Source organism: Gymnodraco acuticeps, unplaced genomic scaffold (genome assembly GCF_902827175.1).
Source record: "Gymnodraco acuticeps unplaced genomic scaffold, fGymAcu1.1, whole genome shotgun sequence".
Taxonomy (NCBI): Eukaryota; Metazoa; Chordata; class Actinopteri; order Perciformes; family Bathydraconidae; genus Gymnodraco; species Gymnodraco acuticeps.
This window is the reverse complement of record NW_022992054.1, coordinates 297,442-315,060: the sequence shown is the minus strand read 5'-3', so window position 1 is coordinate 315,060 and position 17,619 is coordinate 297,442. Positions and strand designations below refer to the sequence as shown.

The 17,619-nt window shown below is 40.5% G+C and overlaps 1 long non-coding RNA gene across 1 annotated transcript; it reads right to left on the bottom strand.

The window, feature by feature from the left end:
* Positions 1-44: 44 nt before the first annotated feature.
* Positions 45-16,896, bottom strand: LOC117536997. The gene is made up of 5 exons (XR_004567653.1): positions 16,613-16,896; positions 6,507-6,621; positions 3,328-3,927; positions 1,826-2,421; positions 45-679 (listed from the first exon to the last, which is right to left on the bottom strand). It is a non-coding gene; the product is annotated as an uncharacterized LOC117536997 (long non-coding RNA).
* Between the last annotated feature and the right edge of the window lie 723 nt (positions 16,897-17,619).

Genomic DNA, 17,619 nt, shown 5'->3' with positions numbered 1-17,619 from the left:
ACATTTAATCATTAATATCAACAGAAAGATTAAAAACTCACCAGGTTCATCAGGGAATACGGATGTCACTGTATCTGTATCGCCAACCACTGTTATCAACTTTGACATGATGATTCAGCTAGAGCTGGTAAACTAGAGAAGCTGTTTCATGGTAAGCCAAATCTGGAACAAAGGCAACATTCCTCATTAGCGCTTCATCTGCTTGCCCAGAGCTGACTGTGAAGGTCAAAACACCAGCCAAAGCCAATTTATCGGCTACAGATTTGACCTGATCCTGGGCTGGACCCACCGGTGATCAGAACCAACACCTGCTGGACTCCCTGCCTCCTGCGTGAAGCCAGTTGATACCCTGAACATGTTGTCAAGGGCATAATTCCATAGCAGCTCCTGTATTCAGAACTGAGCCTCCGGAGAGACTGAGTTGAGAGATTTTATCCAGCAACATCTTGCCTGTTGCTGTGACTGTTCAGAGTAAAAATTCAATTTTTGGATGGTCAGCAAACTGCAGGAGGACCAATCTGGACCTCTTTCATGACCTACTCCAGCTGGTTGACCACGTTGATAATGAAGTCTCTCATGAAAGGAAAGTTACTGCTGCCAATGTAGGTTGAGACCATCCACAAGGAAGACAATGGTCTCTGACCAGCTATTTGAGTGTGCACTGTTGTTATCTCCACCACTAAGAAAAGCACAAAAACAAAACAAATTATCCTCTTTGTGATACCCACTTACATACTTTCAGGGCTTTTGAAGATGTAAAACAATTAGTGAAGCACTAATAATTAAGACCAGTACTCAAATGTAGATTACAAGCAATCCGTAACACCTTTATATTTTCATTCTGCTTATTGTTTGCGTACACAAGGCTAGCCGTACTCCACAGACCATACGTTTTTCCCCTAAACTATGTTTTACCAAAAGGTGTTTGCTCTCGCCCATCCACTCCTCTCTCTTTCGCCCAACCAATATTCTGCTCACACACAGTATGCGGTCACTTGTGATTTATATTCAGTATCTCAATCAATCGTGTACAAGGTCAACAACTATTTTAACAATTTTTATATTTTCAAAACGCATTTGCTTTAAAATCATTTGAAAGGGGAGGAGTGATGGTGGCATTTTAGGCAACTGAATGCTTCCATAACAAGATCAGTATCAAATGAAGTACTAAAAAAAGGTATCAAACTATGTCATCCGTATTGCTTACAGGTACAGTTATCTTTTTTTTTTAAAACACTACTTATTTCTTTATGTAATAAAGTTGATTCTCTGCTGAAGTTGATTTATGTGTAAGTATTAACTTGTTTTGATCATGTAAAACATGGTGCAAGTCATCACTTAGTTACATTAACATTATTTACTCAAATTGTGTTCGGCATTTCAACTTTCAACACATTTTGCACAATTCTCAGAGCTATTAATGGTCAGAATCCATTCTTTATGAATATGCCCATCAAAGTGGTACACTCATGGAAGGATTTTAAGCTTCCTTACATCTGAAGCCAACATTTCCTCCTTGTTCTCTTCAAAATATGGCCTTAAAATTGCTTACATTTAATTAATTCTCATGTTTCATGGAACAATTGTTTTACTTTTTTAGGTTTTCTGATCGCGGCTGAATTGTTGTCGAACATAACATTCTAAAATGTCACACAACCAAAGGCAAGTAGATTTAAATGGAACTACTTTATCATGCCGCACACTTTTAACGTTCAAAGCATCTGCATTCATTGTGTCCCTATCTATTCAAGGTTATACTTTAATATGTCAATTGTTATATTTCAAATGTACTTATTTTGTTCATTATATTATATTAAAAACGTACCTGGCTCTGTGGGTTGTTCAGTCACCACCACCCAGCTAGAGTGGAGAGCGCATCAACTATGGCCTTTGGGTTGCGAATCAATTGCCGGAAGTCCCTCATATAGAATGCAACGCTGTCAGCAAAAGGCTATCTGCTGCAAGCTCCGGCACCTCTGCCGTTTTGGAGCCTGCAGCTAGAGTCAACACGCCCAGTCTCTGCAGGGCTAAAGCTGGTGCTTTCCACACTGTCACTGGACTTTTTACTGGTCATCAGCATAAAACCTGGGGTATCCCCTGGTTCATACGACTGCCCTTCTCAGGCCGCAGCATATTTGTCCGCACAAAGTCCAAGGCTGCTCCAATGTTAACGGTCTGTCCAGGTCTTGGTTTGATAGAGCTCAAAGCCGCAGTTAATTCCTCCCTGGATCCATAGGAGTTGAGATCTATCTCAAGTTCGAGGGGCATTACCGAACTGGGCCACACCCACTTGAACTTGGTCTTGGCCAATCGGCATGATTTCCACAAACCGCTTGATGAATTCACGCACAGAATTGATGATCGTTGCACCCATTGTACTATCGATTAGGAAAATGATGTCTCTTTTTCCAACTGCCAAAACTGAAAAGAAAAGAAAATACATTAATAAGAGAATACTGGTGCATTCCCAACACGTTATAAATAATACATATTTTATAATAAAAGCCTAACAAGTATAGTCTGTTAACTAACATTGAGAAGAAGAAAAAAAGCTGTGTATTTTCATAAATATGAATTAAGATTTGAAATCAAAATCAAACAAGAGCGTTTTTTTATTTGATGTTTTGACCAATGCCGATGGACAAGATGTGTTTATAGGAAAGCATAAATCAAGCTTAGAATACAAAAGGTGGTTTTAAGTCTTATTATGGATTAATTAATTAAATTAAATTAAAACATACATATATAATTGGTGATAGCCGATTTTGATGTCTTTGTCGTTTAGACTGTCCACACAATTTTACAAAGCCTAATATACATGGGAGATTTACTTGAACGTGTTTTTTCTCACCATTGTCATATTGCTGGAAAATGTCTCTTTGTTATTGTAAATCAACAAAAACGGTATTAAGCAGGAAGCATTTTGCACACATCATTATTTACTTAATGAATCCCTTTTTATTGCAGAAACGTATAACTTCAAACTGTTATAGCTCTATCGAATAATATATTTTAGTGGCTAGTGTAATGTCAAAACCTATTCTTAAAGTCCATCCAGTTTTATTTTTTAAACATTGTCTTGGTTGTCTTTAGCAATTGGTTAAATTAACTTTGGTGGATCTAGACATTTGCTGTAGGCTTAGTGACATTTTGAAGACAGAACATTTAGATAAGCTTCAATGTATTACTTTGAATGTGTTTTACCATCTATGTATATCTTACCTTGCACTTTGTATTACATTTATTGTGAACTCGACACGGTTTTTTGTATTTTGTACCCTTCCAAAACCCCAATGCCTCGCCAACATTTACAGAGAAGTTACATACCTTCTGTGAACTCAATTCTGAACTATAATGGTGCGCTGGACCACCCCGTTAACGTACGGGAGCAGCTGGTCACCCATGCTGGCCACTGCTCTGAAATCAGGGGCTGACAGGACAAAATCTTATCTGTAGCCAACTGTTTCCAGATCAGCAGAAGCGTGTCCCCAACCGAAGCGCCGAATGTGATACACCGGCCCTCTTAAGGGCCCGGTCCCCGGCACCATATCATCTGTGGATGGCCCAGCACTGATAACTATCAACATCTGGGGCAACACTCTCGTCTGCCCTGCCCCCAGCTGATTGGCTTCAAAAGGCTCTCCGGCCACTTCCTCCAGGGCGGCCCCCAAGTTAGACTCATCACCCCCCCTGAGTAGGCAAGGCCCTTCAACCGCTTCCACGACTGATACTTGCTGTCATAAACTATTTAGATAGAACTTATATCTGGGTCGACGCTGTACAGGACCAAAGCAACCCGAATAGTGTCCCTGCCCACATCAAGGCGCTCAATGATTCTCAAAGCCAAATCACGCACATAGGGGAAGTTTGCCGCTCCAACGTTCTCTGATCCATCAATTAAGAGTATTAGGTCAGCTGAATCTTGTGCTTTAAGGAGAGAGAGAGAACACAAAACAAAATGGAACTTGTGAAGGTGTTAACATGGTGAGACAGGGACAAAGAATCCAACAAAGAAGTGTTGCTAGCATTTGTCAAGTAACATTTAGAGTGAACAAATCAATCAAACATTGCAAAAACATCATACTGCATGTAGGCTGAACCAAGGAGACCCCCCCCCCCCCCCGTTACTTTGTCATTATCAAACCAGTGGTATATGATGAATTTATTTAATTCTTCACATTCTGTATGTGGCTAAAAACTTATTTTTTATAGAAAATCAGCAGCAATTACAGTTTAAGAGACATCTGATTTCCTTCAATAAAGTACAACTAAATGGTCCGTTGCTGATGAAGCTCAAATTGTCCAAAAACACATGATAAACTCATCACCAATATCGTTTGACCGTTACTCAATGTAATCCCCAGAACTTGTTGTAAGCAGTTTTAGGTTGGTAGATTTTAATTTTAAAGTTCTGGTGGTTTTATTCTGTACCCAGGTCATGATTCCTGACTTATGGAAAAGAAGCCTTGCTGGTCAGTCTTTTATTGGCACTTTGAGCAACGGCCAAATGCCATCTAGTTCAATTATTTTAGAGAATAGTATTTAATATGGCTGATAACTCCAACACCGGGCAACTACAAAATAATCTAGATTGAGAAATAAAAAAATATGTAGGATTGTTAAATTACTGATTAAATGTAACTTTTATGATCATTTTTGATTATAAAAAATTGCAAAAGGACAAGAACCAAAACATCTATAAATGGTCAGACATTTTTTGGAAGTCAGAACAAAATAAATTAAGAATCGAAGGGTAGTATTACAACCTCATGTCTAAAGGAGGAGGATATTCTGTGTGATGTGTCCCTTCTATTATCTCCATTGTGTTCAGCCATCCCATGCAGACTCTTGTTATGGACCTCAGATAAAGTGACCAGTCATGACCCTGTGGCATATCCTTGGTGCCTACAAGTTTACAGTACTTGAGAATATTGTACATGATTTAATGTAAATTAGTATACATTTGTATATAAGAGATGTTTTCAATTGATTTTATTAGGAATCATGTATGATTGTCAGTATGGTTATTTATTGTTACGTATCATTTCTACCTAACACATATTCTCAAAGTACTTCTGTAGGTCAAGGATGAGTCCGAGCAGGTTCATCTCTGTTTAAAATACACAACATGAACATATGTTACACAGATAGTCATTGTGACTGATAAAAACAAACATAAGGCAGGACACATAAGCAGTAGTGCATGGTTAGCTATTGTTAAAAGCTCATTGGTTGATTTTGAGATGTGATGTCATCCTGGAGTCAATTTTCTTCAATGGTTTTTCTGGGCAGCAAAAAGTCCGAGGTGTCAGTATTTAAATTTAACAATTGTATTTCCTACTCTCTGTATTGTGTCCCTTAACCCAAAACTGTGTTGAATACAAAAAAGGCTTTATCTTAAAAAAGGTGTTTGATGCCAACACATAACATATAACATAAATATATACCAGGTTTTAAAGCACCTGGAAAGATGTTTCCCTTTGCTTATATATGTTTTTCTCAAGCCATGCTCATTATGTCTTTGCACAGGCATATGTATCAGTTTACACTCCAATTGAAGATGCTGTAGGAATATCAATCACATGCGGTTCTTATTGTGATTCTTAAAGCATTAGGGACATATTAAGTGTGATAAGACAAAACAAGTGTTGTTAATTCCGCAGTCGGATGGTGAAAGGTTATTGTGGTTAAACATATTGATTGTGTTAATAATCAAATCCAGTCACGGCCACATATGCAGCAGCTTCGTCCTGCACATGTAGACATATTAGTAATGGTAGTGACACTGGTCCCATTTCATTACCTGTCCCTCCTCCAGCCAAGGGGGCCCTCGTTTGCCACAGGACCCCCCCCCCCCCCCCCCCCCCCCCCCCCGAGCGTGTCACTGCGTCGCAAAGCCCTACTACTAAATCTTGAATTATATTTCGTAAAGTCATAAAAGTGTCTACACTGAATACATGAGTGTTGTGGGGCTGGCTCCCCATATCCCTGAGTCAACCGCATCCTGAACTCCAACCGCCAACACCTCCACGCCAGCCAGCCGCAGCACCTGGGCCGGCTCCACTACGTAATCCTGGGACAGGCCGTCTGTCAACACCACCACCACCTGGGCCGCACCATCGGCTGCGCGGCTGCCAGAAGCGCTGGTGAACTGTGTGCGGATCAGATAATCCAGGCCGAAGCCGGTCCGGGCCTGACAGCATCATTCTGCTTTGTTTATCAAGGACATCTGACTGGAATTCTAACACCCATGAGGCCTCTAAATGTTGTACAATATTGGGAAACACATTTTGAATTCAAATGTATTTAATTCTCACAATGATCAATATTTAGAAAACAACGCTCATTAAAAAAGTGTTGTTAACAACATTCATGGGTTTTTCTGAAGCAATTCATTTCGGAATATATGAACTGGTGCAGATCATTTAATTTTAGATGAGCAAACATGACAATGACCAAGCAGACAGATGATCTGACTGCGGCTGAGATGATTTACATGGACTTACCTTCCTGAGCCTCAAGGTTGGGGAGGAGTCCTGCAAACAGGACGCCCAGGAGGACACAGAGCGGGACCACCTGATGCCCCCTCATCTTCTAGCACCTAAACAGCAAAGGGGACGCCTGGGAAATCAGAAGCAAACATGATATTAATCTTAAACAATAGCCACAAAAACTTCCCACTTTAAATTAGTCTGCTTTTGTAAATTATTATTATAATATTATTTTCACTGATTTTTTTCATCCCACGTTTATTAAGCATTATGAACTTAAACTGCTTTTAGCACCGTATGATTAGTTAGAAGCAATCATACTTATTCAGAATGCTTTAAAACAAAAGATTACTTTTTTAAATTGTGTTATGGTCTCATAATTATTTCTGGCTAACCGACATTTTCGTTGCAAGCACATTATGAGAAAAGACTACTTATAATACTTTGTAATAGTATGCTGCATATCTTAAATGATTATAAAGTGTTTTGTGGCGTTGTGAAATTGTATATTGAGTTACAACTATGGGAATGATAGTACACTTTGATCCTCAGTGAGTGACAAGTAATTATGAAGCATTAGGATATCCGACCTTTTTTTTTCAAATGCTTTATGATGTGTTGATTTTTTTTATATAGCAATATCGGTATTAATTAGTGCTTATAACTATAACTGTACAGGGCTGTAAGCATATTACAACGCATATATCCATAGGTTTGTTTCAAACAAATCCGTCATAAAAACTAAGCTTCCCTTTTTCATACTTTCACATACTTCTGGAGTGGTTTGGTGTCACGGCTTTGGGATAGGGATATGCTACTACAACAGTTGTGCTTTTCGATACACTGCTTCTCGAAAAAAAAAAAACACAACATTAAGTAAAATTTTTGGCCTGGAGTGCAACATCTAATCTTGACACACCACACATCTCCTGTCGGTATTTGCAAGACTATGAGATCTCTTCATCTTACTGTAGCTAGTGTTACCATGCCCTTAGTGAGTCACACTGTGATAAGCTTTTTTCACTTTAACAAGCAAGCATGTCCATTCTACTAACGTTTGAAAACATGGTATAAAGTGCGCTTTTTGGTTTTGGTTTGTAAGTGAGGGAGCTGAAGAATGTGATGGCCTATCAGAAAGCTGTGGTGATAACAAAACACCTGTTAAAGCTACCAGCCAATGTGCTTTAGTTATTAACTTTGCTTGGAAAAGACTTGATTTTCCAACTCACAAAGTAAACTGTTTTTAAGAGGGGTGTTGGTCTGGAAAGTCCAGTTTTACAGCCGGGGTGTGTGTTTGCTTTTCACTCAGATTTCCCCTCATTGTGATGTTAAGCATTGTCACAGGAAATGAAGGGAAGGTCCCAAATGGATCGCTACCGAGAAAGTATGCATACCTGTGCATGTGTGTGACGTTGAGAGGAGATAGAGAAATGTTTCAGTTTTTTGTACATAATTATTTAGCCATGAATATTTCAAACATCTAATCTATTTCTTACCCAAATAGGATTCCATTTTATGTAACCTTCCATTTCAAGTTGCAAACAAAAAAGACCTCATCAGACATCTGCTTTAAAAAACAAACACACACACACACACACACACACACTCACTCATCATTTCCTAGTTATAAAATCCGATCTTGATAGATATGGTGATTCACATTTTGACACTATGTACTTAAAGACTCTGACTTTCTGAACTTTCCCCAAGTTAACACGATCACTCTAACCCTAACCCTAATCAATACCCTTGCCACAAACAGCCATTTTAGAAGTAAGGATATACTTCCTCCATTACTAGGTCAACACCTCATGCTGGTCCTCACAAAGATAGAAAGTCAAGAGGACACAGATACACATACACACCTATTACATTTCCCACCACCCTGAGGTGATAATGTGTGTCGTGGCCCCAAGAGCAGCCAGAGAAATTACATTTTAATTACACTGAAGTAAACTTGAAACTGCAAAACGCTGATCTCAGAATACCAAAAGCCACTTAAATGAACCCAAACACAAAGTGAGTGGTTGACTCACCCCTTCTCTCTGACATTTGGAAAGATTTACACCCAAGCATGTTAAGAATGATATATAACATAAAAGGGGGGAGGGGGGTTAGGGTTAGGGAGGTAAGCAGCCCTCAGCGTCCCAGAGGAGCCTCTCTACAGCCTCTTAAAGCCTCTACACACCAAACTGACACCAAAGAACACCAAAGAACACGTCCCGACGGAACGTCGCCTCGCGTCTCTGCCTCTTGGCCATGTGTCGCACTGGAACACACCGCAAAGACTTCAGCCGACAGCCAAGTAGCACGTACCAACTGCGCATGTGTGAGTGACAATACCTCTCCTTACCAGCAGTAGTGTGTATTCGTCATTCAAAAGAGGCAACAACCGGAAGACAGAGAAGAAGAACAGACTGCGTGATATAAACAAACAACAAATAGCGTGTGCGTTCCATTTTCACTCTACAGCGAGAAGCTCACGGGGCTTTCCCGAACCTGTGTAGAGAGCTGGAGTTAAATGAAATCTCAGATTTGCCTTCTTAATAGTTTGTTTGGGTCCCTCACTTCCGATTCGCTTCTTCTGAGTAGGGCGACAAGGCGCTCATCGACGATAAGCGTTGTGTCGCCCTACTCAGATTGGTGTGTACTGCACCGCCGTGCACCATCATGCATCATGTGTACCGTTGTGCCGACACCTTCCGCCGTCGGCCAAAGAAATCACTCTGATTGGCTGTTCAGCTTAGCGAATACTTAGCGTGCATGAGAAGCTAAACGGAAGTGAGGGACCCAAACAAACTATTAAGAAGGCAAACGCAGTCTGTCTTCCGGTTGTTGCCTCTTTTGAATGACGAATACACACTACCGCCGCCTGCTGGTAAGGAGAGTTATTGCCACTCACACATGCGCAGTTCGTACGTGCAACTTGGCCGTCGGCTGCAGTCTTCGCGGTGTGTTCCAGTGCGACACATGGCCAAGACGCAGAGACGTGAGGCGACGTTCCGTGGGGACGTGTTCTTTGGTGTTCGTTGGTGTCAGTTTGGTGTGTCGAGGCTTTAACAGGTAGCGTGCCTGCGGGAGGTCACACAGTGTAGCCTCAGCACTAATGAGTGCACAGTAAAAAAAGGGGAATTTAGGTAGTTTACTATACCTCTACTTTATTGGCATTAAAACTGTATGTATAATGAAAGAAGATGGTGTCATGGCGGCTCAACTGTGACAACACAGGGGGAAATGCCCTCCAGTGGAAATTGCAGGTACACACATGTTTTCTTCTATCTTGAATCATGAGCTTATTTCATGGAATATGACTAACCCACAAAGCTACAGTAAAGCAATGTTGTGAGAAGAGAAAACTTCGGAGAGGAAAGTAGGATGATTTCTTTTTTTTCAATTATATCCCTTGTAATTTGTGCTTTCTCTGATGAAACCCAGCAATAATAATAAAAAAAAATGCTGTCTATGGTGAGTTTTAACCTCTTATGACAAGCTGTAGGCAGACTCTGTGTTGCTGTTAGAGTATAAACAACACACACATGATCAAGAATGCTCAAGGGTACCCCCCCACCCAGATGTATCCTGCAGGTCCAGGGATCTGGAACACTGTTTTCCTAAACTGTAAGTTTCCTCCAACATTGCCCCAGAGAATACCAGGAGAAACTTTGCCAGTAATATAAACACAACAAAATGAAGTCCGGCACACAGTTAGCTACTGCGCATTTGGCTAATCACTGCAGCAATTTAAAACATAAACTAAGAGAGAGGAATCATGCTAAACTGATCATTCTTACTTTGCCTTGTGTCTGATTCTTTATCTGGGCCAACAATGCATACCAATATCATGAACTCTCAGTTGTGAAAATGTCCCTGTCTCCTGTGGATTATGTATCGTGCCAAATGCACACTTCAATCCAATTGAAATTAAAATACTTTTTGCTGTGGAGTCAAAGAGACCCTTTCAAGGGGATAAGAAAACCTAGGTCAGCTAGGCTTGATTCCAAGCAATCCACAGCAGTAATAAATTATAAACACATGTCTGTCATATTTAATGCAACAAAGCAGACGTTGAGTTTGTTGGAGTCGCTGTCTTTACACTTGCTGCGTCTGCTGTTTATGCACACAGCACTTTGAAGATGCCAAATCAACTCCAAACTGGGAGGAACCAAACAATAACATGCATGCTTACTTTATAGACAGTCTCATCCAAAAGCACCGACTAAATACAACTTTGCAAACAGCTTTAGGAATGTTGGCCATTCAGAAAAACGCTGAGGGAAGTTACTGTACTTCAAACATGTGTAGAAAACTGCAGAGTTTTGCATCACATATAAATGTTTTTCCAAAGGGAAATGGGTAGGGTCATTCTAAAAGCCTGAGAAGATTGTGAGGATTCCACATAAGACAAACACGTTAAGTGCTTGGAGAATATTGAAGTGTAAAAAAGCTGCAGATATATCCCTTCAGTCCCCCATTGCTGTCACTATCCAGACAGAAGACCTTCAAAAGTTCCTTTATTTCAAGGAAATGTAAGCTCTCTAGGACACTGCAGCAGATGTTTGTGTTCTCCACTCATGGTCATGTGATTTCAGGTCACTCAAAAGCCACTGCAGAGAGTGCCAGGCCTGGCCAGAGTGTCAACACCAAGGCTTCCCCTCAGCACCCCAGAGGAAAATACAGCAGCACAGAGGAGTCCTGTTCTCTCTGATACCAGCAGCTAACACAATGACAGCATGGAACTTACACATAGGTGACACAATCACTTATTACCATTTGGGACTTTAAAGTTCTTATGGCAAAATGTTACCGAACAGCAATATTAGCCTTCATATGTGTATGGCATCCTTTTTTATCTTCACCAACTCCTGAACATCTGTCTCTTTAGCTGCTAAAGGCTCTTCTATGTTCACCAGCTAGTAAGCTGTGTCAGCTGTTTGTGATTTATCAGACGTCTTCACCAGTGTTGGAAGAAGTACTCAGATATTTTACAAATGCTATGGTCTTAAAATATTCCACTAAGCAAACGTCGTGATTTTAAAATTCTTCTTCAGTATAAGTTAAAAAAAATATATCATCAAAATATACCTAAAGTACAAAAAGTTAAACTACTCATTCTACAGTACACAATGACCCGTTTCAGAATAATATAAAGTACTGAAGTATTTTTCAGGTATGAATAATGAAAATACTCGTTATGCTGAAAGTGTCTTTTCACAGTATTATATTATCATGGTTATTATATCATTCTGTTTTGGTAAGAGCCTTTCAGTGTAGTAGTTTAAGATAATGTACATACTGTGTAGGTCAGTAGTACAGTATGGCATTATATCATATCAGCATACAGTATATGTGTTATTATGTGTACAAAGTAACTAGTAACTGTGAGTATTCAAATAAATGTAGTAGAATAAATAGTACGAAATACACAGCTGAAATGTAGTGGAGTAGAAGAATAATGTAGCGGTAAATGGAAATAGTTCATTATTCCATTATTAATAAACAACATGTGTGAGCGAACTCACACGTTGTACAAAAAAACACTAAAGTAATTTGATCTGAAAGGCAGAGTGAGGTAGATTATCCAAACAAATAAATGGATAGACTCATACAAAAACAATCCCTCTCAATCACCAGAAGTGTGTACTTGGATTACTAATGTTGCTGTGTTAGAGACGTTTCTAGGCCACAACCTCTATAAAAACATGGTCACCAGGTGCCAGACCGTAAGCAAGCATCCAAGAGGAAGCTACCAAAATGTGCACCAAATGTGGACAACACTCATTCCAAGATGAGAGGAAATCTGAGGTTATCTTTCCTCGCTGGGGGGTAGGAGCCGGCTTTGTATGTTGTTATGCACCGAATCCGAACTGCCATCCTTCCAAACTTGAATCCATATCTTTGAAATTATTAGGTAAAGTTTTTGTTTGTAAAAGAATTAGGGCTGTCAAGTTAACGTTAACGCGAAAAAAAATTAACGCCACTAATTATTTTAACGCGATTAACGCATATGTATTTTTTTTCCTCGGCCGCCCCGTAGTTTCAGAGAGCATCGAGTTTAAAATACCATCTACAAGCTGATGCTGACAGCCCCGCTCCTGCAGCCCGCTTGTGGCAGACCACACTTCCACGCTCACCGGCAGGCACCGACTGGCTATTGGGAAGACCGGGAGGGTGTGTGTATGTGTGGCACGAGTGAGCGAGAGAGAGACCTTACATGCATTGTTGTTGTTAGCATCTGGTGCTAGCTAGCTGCGCTAATGGATAGAAGGAGCTGTTTAAATGAAAATAGAGGAGCGACATTTCGCCACAACTGCGCCGAGCACTTGACTTTATGCAGGAAGCCAGACAGTGGGACATTGTACGAAAAGTCAGCACACTCAGCACGGATAGTGCGCAACATGATTGCAGCGTCCAGGCAGCTCCCGTTCGAGCATATGCCTTGAGTTGCACATAGCGCCAACGACACACACACACACACACACACACACACACACACACACACACACACACACTTGTATTGTATTAATGAATGAGAGAGGTTCCAGGTTGAATTGAGGCAAATATTTGTAATGTTCAGAGGTTGTTGTGTTTAATATTCATGAGAATATTTGTCATTGTTCAAATGATAATAAACATTAGCATAAAGCATATTTGTCCACTAATATGTTGATAAGAGTATTAAAAACTTGAAAAATATTCCTCTAAGGTAAAAAATGTGCGATTAATTTGCGATTAATCGCGATTAACTATTGTAATCGACTGACAGCCCTAAAAAGAATGAAACTGACAGTAGTAACAAGTACTGTACTAGTCTTTTCTAAATGTGTGCCTTTTTATGCTGAGTCATCATTGAATATTTTTGTGTAATCCATTCACCACCCAAAGTGACATGTGTTTAAGTAGTGAGCAGTGAATGTTATACAGTAAGGACACCATATTACTCTGTATACATATAACACAACATCTTCAGTGGTTTTATTTACAGTTACAGCTGTCAGTTTGCAAGACAGACTCTGCGTGAGCACAGCAGTGTGCAGCTGGACCTCACACACTCATTTATAGCAAAGACCACACATACATACAGTACACACAAACACACACACACACACACACACACACACACACACTCATAAACATGCGTATACATAAACACACTCACACTAGCTCACAGCACAACATTCCATCAGCATCCAGGACAGATACCATGTCATTATGTGTGTGTTTCAGCAGTTACAGCGAGCAGACCTGCTCGGATAGGAAATGAGGCGTGGCTCAGTCACCTAACATGTCCATGTGCACAATGTGGTGCTGCCATTGGCTTAAATGACCAGCGTGTAGCATTCAGGTGTACACATTTGCAGAAATATAAAATGGGTTTTGTCAGTGTCTATTTGTATTCTGATACTAATTACCCCTTGTTTTCTATTAGGTTTAGCTAAGTCACTTTAAATGTCCCCTTTTGCATGATTATGGGAGGTTAGTTTGTTCATTTATTTATTTTCTGTTGACCTCTTCTATTGGTCTAGTTATTAAAAGTATTGGTTTATAATGTTTTTTTAAATGTTTTGAGTAAATAAAAAAATCCAGTTTCTTTAAACATCTCCTGTGTCTGCTTGGTCCTGACACCGGAGATGGTGTGATTTCTAAACCGTGCAGTGAATGTCTTGACACATTCTGCCTGATTCTATTGTGATATTATTTATGAATGATGTTACAAATCAAGCTTACTCATGCAAATGACTGTAATGCACAGTTTACATCAAGCAATTGGAATTTGTTTCATAAAAGCCTAATGTGAAATCACACATTGCGCTCTGCTCAGTAATACTGTCTAATTGGCTCAACTTCAGCAGCTACTTTATTACAGACTGAAATCTTGTACATATCGATTATAATGTCAACAACTGCTATATAGGCCATTATGTATAAATCAATTCCAAATACATGTTTTTATTATGCATGACATCTCTTTGCAAACTTTAACAAATGTTAAGTCGAGAAATCATTGAAGTAAGTCACATGGGGCTCAAACCATAGGCCGGGGGGGCCTGCACACCCAATCCACGCTTCAACTGCCGATGTGACGTGACATGTGTGGCACAGATGAGAGGAGGATCAATGACTAAGTTAAAGAGGGGGGGGGGGCGCTGTGGGCAGTCCCACACAGCTGGAGTGCATTAGTCCGTGTGACACCTAGCAGATGTGTGTTCTAGCCCCAGGGCCAAGACACTGTAATCCTGCAGGTCCAGCTCAAGGATTTCATGTCCTGTTCTTGAACTCATTTCCAAAACCTATTCCCTATAATACACGTTAGCCAACTTGGGTCATATCACCTTAACCAATCAACACTCTAAAATGACAAAATGCATCACAGTGTGAATGGTAACTCATCCCGTATATCTCTTGCAATTATAGGCGGTTGTTTGCTAAATAAAGAACATTGAAGCAGTATTCACTGAGATAAGACCTTTCTGAAAAAGGTTCCAACCTTCCAGACATCTGCCTGCATTCTGGAGAAAAAACACGAGCTGAAGAGAGTGCAGTAGTCATAAAACACACTAATGCTGATTTATATCCAAAAATCCTTCTTAAGAATCCTCCCGGTGCAGCTCTGCCAATAATATATCAGATACTAGCTTCCAACTGCCGCGTTGTCGTAACACTGATAGTAAATTATGTGAAAATATTTCAAACAAATCAAACGACTTCTGAAGTGCACACAAGTTTCCAAGTTTGGATTTTGAACCATTACCAAGATCCTCTCTGTCTCACAGCAACGGGCCACATGCAAACACAAAACTGTGTGAAGGTGGGAGCTCATGAGAGTTAATCCCAATGTCATTTCATTATACTGTGACCTGGAAGCGTCAAATCCCACATGCACACAATGCAGTGAACCCACAGTGTTGTAGGGGAAGATTGATGGCTCCACCTGGTTTGTTTAACAGTGCAGCCCACCACCAACCCCGCCCCACCCATTCTGTCCAATGGAAGAAACATTCCTCATGGTTCTTCTGGCCCATATTGTGGAAAACAGTCTCTTCACACTTTTCCACCGCTGCACTGGTTTCAGCGAGGGTGTGGTTTTAGGCTATAGCTGCAGTGGAAACATGTAACAATCCAACGGCTCCTCTTTACAGCTCACATGTGGATGTGGACATCTCTAACATTCCCTAATAAGACTTAATGAAAGGACCAATAATGAGACAGTGCTCAAATGTAAAGATAATTAATGAAATGTCTCTTCACATAAAATACAGCTTATTTGGCAGGTGTCTGTTGCGTTACGCCATGCTTCCAAGCACACATCTGCATTCTACAATAGAAAGCGCATCATACACTACTCATATCTCTAAAATAGATAGATAGAAAGATTCAACTTATTGTCATTACACAGTACAGGTACCATGTAACAAAACGGTTTCTCTGCATTTGACCCATCCTAGTGTTAGGAGCAGTGGGCTGCCCGGGGAGCAGTGTAGGGAACGGTGCCTTGCTCAGGGACACCTCGGTAGCACTTGGTCTTTCCGGGACTTGAACTGGTGACCTTCCAGTTGCCAAGCCAAGTCCCTATGGACTTCGCCACCACCACCCATAAAACTGATCTGGGATCACAGTCAGGACTTTAGATGTAACACATTAAAGATTTAAACTACTTTTTAAAAACTTTTTTTAGTAGATTAGGCTTTCCTCAACCCAAGACCTTCAGAAGAAGAGAAAGATGTACAGATTTCTGAAGAGAAAAAGAGTATACACTCCACACGCTCTGCACTCACATGCGTCGCATCACATTGCTGAGGTCTCTCGCTTCCCCCCTAATTGTGGCTCACCTCTTGCCCTTGCAGCACCCTCACCACTAAAGTATAGGGTTCAGACATGCTGCTAAACGCACGCTGTCTGATATTTATGACCTATAAGCCAAAGGTTCAGTGCATGACACCAACCATGAGTTACATGTTATGACTAGAAACTTTGCTGTGGTCAATAAACTATTTATATTCAACAAAGAGTGCAAACAAGGTCAATCCTTACAGAAATAAAGCAAGCATGCATTTCTGAAAAGGAAAGCCGGAACCTTGTTCTGCAAGAGAAATGATCTCGCAAATCACATATTTAAAACTTACCCTGAGCTGAAGCTGTACTCCACTGTATTTTTTTTTGAAGACAAATGAAAGTCAGTTATATAAAATGACTGCAAGCTGGACTCTTGGTCATTATCCTCCTGGAGAATTCCCTTTGCTGGCTTTTCCAGCACCTCCCAGAGGAAGGAGGCTGAGCAAAGCTGTGATAAGGTCACTGATAAGAGATGAGCAGAGAGAGGGTCCTGAGTGAAGGGAGGAAATGTCAGAGACAGAAAGAGACAGACACTCTCCCGGCTGCAAACCAGAGGAACTGTGCTGCTGAGATCAAGGCTGGGAAGGGACAAACGTTCAAACTTTTGGAGTTCTTCCACCTCTTTCTTCCTCCTCCCACTTTAAGAGAAAAAAGAAAAAGAGGAAGGAGGGAAGAGGAGAGGGTGAGCGGGAGGGAGAAAGAAGTAAATGAAAACCAGACACATAGCCCTGTTTGGTCTGGATGTGAGCACTGGGTAGGATGATGTCACTCATCTGGAGCAGGATTTTCTTCTTACCTTGTCCTACTTTCTGCATGTATCCCCCTCTGCGTCTTTGGGGTCCTTTTTCGAACATTCCAGCTATTTGGATGTACATTGCTAAAAACAAGACGTAAAGTAAAACATTATGGTGTATCAACAGCTGACAAACATGATGGAAAGATATCTCACCAAATGAAAGCAATGTACACACACACATCTCACAAAGGAATGTGCAAGGCAGTGTTACTGGCTAAGGTTGAACATGTGAATGCATTAGAGGAGGAGTGAGCACAAAGTGGCATGAATGTAGTTTTTTGTAGAGTGACAAATCCACACGTTACAGATGTATTTTTCTGTTTTTAGATGTATCTGAAAGTGACAACACATCACTCCATAAGCATAGGAGTTTATGAGAGTGTAGCATCCAAACTGCATGCTATACACCTTGTTTGAAAGATGTAGAGTGTTCAAGCTGGGGAGAATTACTACAGGAAGGATACTTTGAAACTACAGCATTCATTCTCAAATGTGGTGCTG